A 4,344-nucleotide genomic window follows, 5' to 3' on the forward strand; every position below is an offset into this window, starting at 1 on the left:
TTCCCGAGCCGAAGCTCTGCCCGCGAGAAGTTCGATTTTTGTGAAGATCTTCCAGATCTGCTGAGGATTACTACTTCTGCAAGTCGTAGTGCTGTCTGATCATCTTCTGATCAAGTGAGTGTATACTACCTTTCATAAACACGATAATAATACAAGTATGGTTTGAGTGTATTAAGTATATTGTTGTTTATATGTGTGAATGTATATTCACTCTCTTCTATCTCATGGATCTGATTTGTTTTCTATGAAATACGTGTTATGTGTGTGTGTGCCTCATCTGTTATGTGGAATATGTATTGATTAAAGCATGCTATACATGTTTTTAAACTATGTATAAAAATGTATATTTTTATCTACTAATATGTTGGGTAGATAGTTGGTGTGTAATAAACAGATGAAAGGCCTCGTTGTTGTTTCGTTTAGTCATCTAGCGGAGTTTAGATGACGACCACGGACTTTTCTAGATAGTCTTGTGGAAACATTAGCAGGTTCGCCACCTGTAGGTGTTAATGAACTTGGGTGTTCATTCGCTGTACTCCATCCCCCTCATGGTTGCCTTATTTGACTTATATTGCTGAGGAATCCCTTGAAGCATGTGTTGTCGCCCCGATGAAATATTCTTAGACTAGGTCCCTTATGTTAGTTGTTTTAGGGACATAAAGTGAGAATAACGGGAATGGGTAATTGGGTTATTGTTGGTTGGTGAAAAATTAAATATGATTATTTATTGTGGGTTGAAAACCCTATATGCTCACCAGGCTCCCAAGCCTGCCTGACCCACTCAGTTTTAATTTGTATTACAGGAAGTGGCGCGAGGGCATAAGATGGATGAACCATCAAGTTGTTTTGTTTACAAGTCTGTATATGTATATATTTGTTGAATGACTTGTAATGTTATCGTTTATGCTTATTGGTCTGTATCGGAACATGACACCCCGAGTTTTGATTATATAATGAGAATACATTTCTTTTATGAAATGCTTTGGTAAACATTGTTTTATCATGTTTTGTTTTTGGGAACAAATTCCGCAACTCTTTGAAATCAAAAGGATTTACTCTGAAAATATTTTAAAAGCATAAATGAAAATCGGTCTTTTCTGGCCAAGATTTTGGGGATGTCATAGTTGGTATCAGAGCATTAGTTTAAGCGAACTCGAAATTTGTAGGATTTCTAGACTTAAACTTAGAATGCTAAGTGAAGTTTTGAGATGTGTGTCTGTTATGTTTTAGACACGAGCACTGGTTTATTTTAGGAAAGTTGCCTAAAATGCTTTTATGTGCTAAATGTTATATGTTTCCATATATGATATTATTTGTTCGGATCTATGGTCTGTTGCCGACCCGATCTAGAAACCTTATGTGTGTAGGATTCTAAGCGTACGTCTACGATATTAGAACTAGCATGTAAACGTTTCGGAGTGATAAGGATGATTTGAATATCTATCGTGATTGAGGATCTAATTTCACCTTATTCGATGTGTAGATCAAAATGGTGAGAACAAGAAGTGGAGTTGGAAATGCTGACGAAAACAGGAATCAACCACCAGTGATTGAACAAGTACCTGTCGTAGCAGCAGCACCTGAGCCAATAACCATGGCTGGTGTGCAAATGATGATTCAGACGATGTTGGATCGTCAGATGGATGAAACTAGACGGTTGCTTCAACAGAATTGTGAAGAACTGTCAATTCGTGTGGAGGAGCCTGAATTAAATGAAGGGCACTTGGAAGGTGGAAACTTCAGTGGGTCTGTTGGTCAAGCCAACCCACCGATAGTTAGGCAAAACAACCATGATGGAAGGAATGATGGAATGGGATGCAAGTACAAGGACTTTTTAACTTGCAAACCATCGACCTTCAATGGAAAGGAGGATCCAATTGGAGTTATGGATTGGATCTCCGAAATGGAGTTAGCCTTCATGACGTGTGGCTGCAGAGGCAAGTTGCAGACTATCTATGCAGTGCGTCAGTTCCGAGGAGGAGCCGTTCGTTGGTGGAACACTCTAGGGAAGACGTTAAGCCCTAATGAGCCACTGCAATTGACATGGGAAGAATTTTTGGTGCAGTTCAAGCGCAAGTTCTGTTCGGCTCAAAATTTGTTGGAGTTGGAGAACAAGTTCCTGACATTGACGAAAGGCAACATGTCAGTTGATGAATACACCAATAGCTTCACCGATAAGATGGAGTTTGCCTTGCGTATTGTTCCAGATGAGCTGACAAAGGTGGACCGGTATGCGAAGGGACTCCCATGGGAGTACGAGGTGCCAGTACGTCAGGCACATACTCTAGAGGCGGCTATTTGGGCTGCCAAGTCTGTTGAGAACATGATTAAGGGGAGAACCACCGACAAGGTTGAGGTTGGTGAGAAGAGAAAGTTTGAGGGAACATCTGGTTCCGGTAAGAAGGGCAAATTTTCAAAATCTGATTCGAAAAAGTTTGGAGGAAAAGGAGGCGAAGCGAAGTGGTGTGATAAGTGTAAGAAAAAGCACTTTGGGAAATGTAGCGAGGATGTAACCTGCTACAAGTGTGGAAAGGTTGGACACTTTGCCAATGAGTGTCCGAACAACAAGAGGATGTGTTTTGGTTGTAATGAAGAGGGGCACATTTTGAAAGACTGTCCAAAGAAGAAGGAGGCAGCAAAGCCCAACATTCCACCAAAGCCGAAGGCGAGAGCCTTCCAGATGACACTCAAAGCTGCGAAAGATGAAGCTAATGTCGCTTCAGGTACCTTTCTCGTAAACGAATTACCTGCTCAAATTTTGTTTGATTCTGGAGCCAACTACTCCTTTATTTCGCATGAGTTTGGTAGAAAGCTAGCTTTGCCTGTTAATAGACTAAATGATGCTTTATTAGTCGAAGTAGCTAGTGGCAAGTTTGTACATGTTATCCATCGTATGAAAAACATCTTAATCGACCTTAATAGGAATAAGTTTCGCGAGGAATTATTGCCTATCGAACTTAATGGTTTCGACATCGTGTTGGGAATGGATTGGCTTAGCGCCAATGATGCCGAAATTTGTGCAAGAAGAAGATAGTTAAAGTAAACCCGCCTAGGAAAGATTAATTTATGGTGTATGGGGACAAACGCATAGTGAATTCTGGAACCATTTCCCTAATGAAAGCCAGGAAGTGTTTGACCAAGGGATGTACATCATATTTAGCATTCGTGATTGATGCTAAGAAGGAAAAGAAGGTGATGCAGAGTATTCCAGTGGTGTGTGATTATCCGGAAGTATTTCCCGAAGATCTTCCTGGATTACCACCTGATAGACAAGTGGAGTTCAGAATTGACTTGTTACCAGGAACCACGCCAATAGCAAAAGCACCTTACCGATTAGCACCGACGGAGATGAAGGAGCTGATGATGCAACTTCAGGAGTTATTGGACAAAGGTTTCATTAGACCTAGTTCATCGCCCTGGGGAGCTCCGATGTTATTTGTGAAGAAGAAAGATGGAAGTATGAGAATGTGCATCGATTACAGAGGGCTGAACAAGGCAACAATAAAGAATAGATATCCGTTGCCAAGGATTGATGACCTATTTGATCAATTGCAAGGTTCGAGCTATTTCTCGAAGATCGATCTTAGGTCAGGATATCATCAGCTAAAAGTAAGAGAGCAAGATATCGAGAAGACTGCATTCAGAACTAGATATGGACACTACGAGTTCTTGGTTATGTCGTTTGGACTAACCAATGCTCCGGCATCATTCATGGATTTGATGAATAGGGTTTGTAATCCGTTCCTTGATAAATCCATGATAGTGTTCATAGACGACATTCTGATTTACTCGAAAAGCCAGGAGGAGCATGGTAGACACTTGCGAGAAGTGTTAGAAGTTTTAAAGCAGGAGAAGCTGTATGCAAAGTTCTCTAAGTGTGATTTTTGGATTCGTGAAGTCCAATTCTTGGGTCACGTGGTCAACCAAGAAGGGATAATGGTTGATCCAGTGAAGATCGAAGCTGTGATGAAGTGGGAACAACCGAAAAGTCCCACGGAGATTCGAAGCTTTTTAGGATTAGCCGGATATTACCGCAGGTTTATCCAAGGCTTTTCTTCGATTGCTACTCCATTGACAGCTTTGACCCACAAAGGAGCTACTTATGCTTGGAGTGATAAGCATAAAGAAGCATTTGAGAAGCTAAAGAAGAAGCTATGCGAGGCACCGATACTTTCTCTACCCGATGGAGTTGAAGACTTCGCTGTTTATAGCGATGCGTCTGGGTTGGATTGGGTTGTGTTTTGACCCAAAGAGAAAAGGTGATAGCATATGCGTCTCGACAGCTGAAAGAGCGTGAAAAGAATTACCCGACTCATGATTTGGAGTTGGCAGCGGTAGTTTTCG

The sequence above is a fragment of the Lactuca sativa genome, chromosome 1, assembly GCF_002870075.4.
Source record: "Lactuca sativa cultivar Salinas chromosome 1, Lsat_Salinas_v11, whole genome shotgun sequence".
NCBI classification, from domain to species: Eukaryota; Viridiplantae; Streptophyta; class Magnoliopsida; order Asterales; family Asteraceae; genus Lactuca; species Lactuca sativa.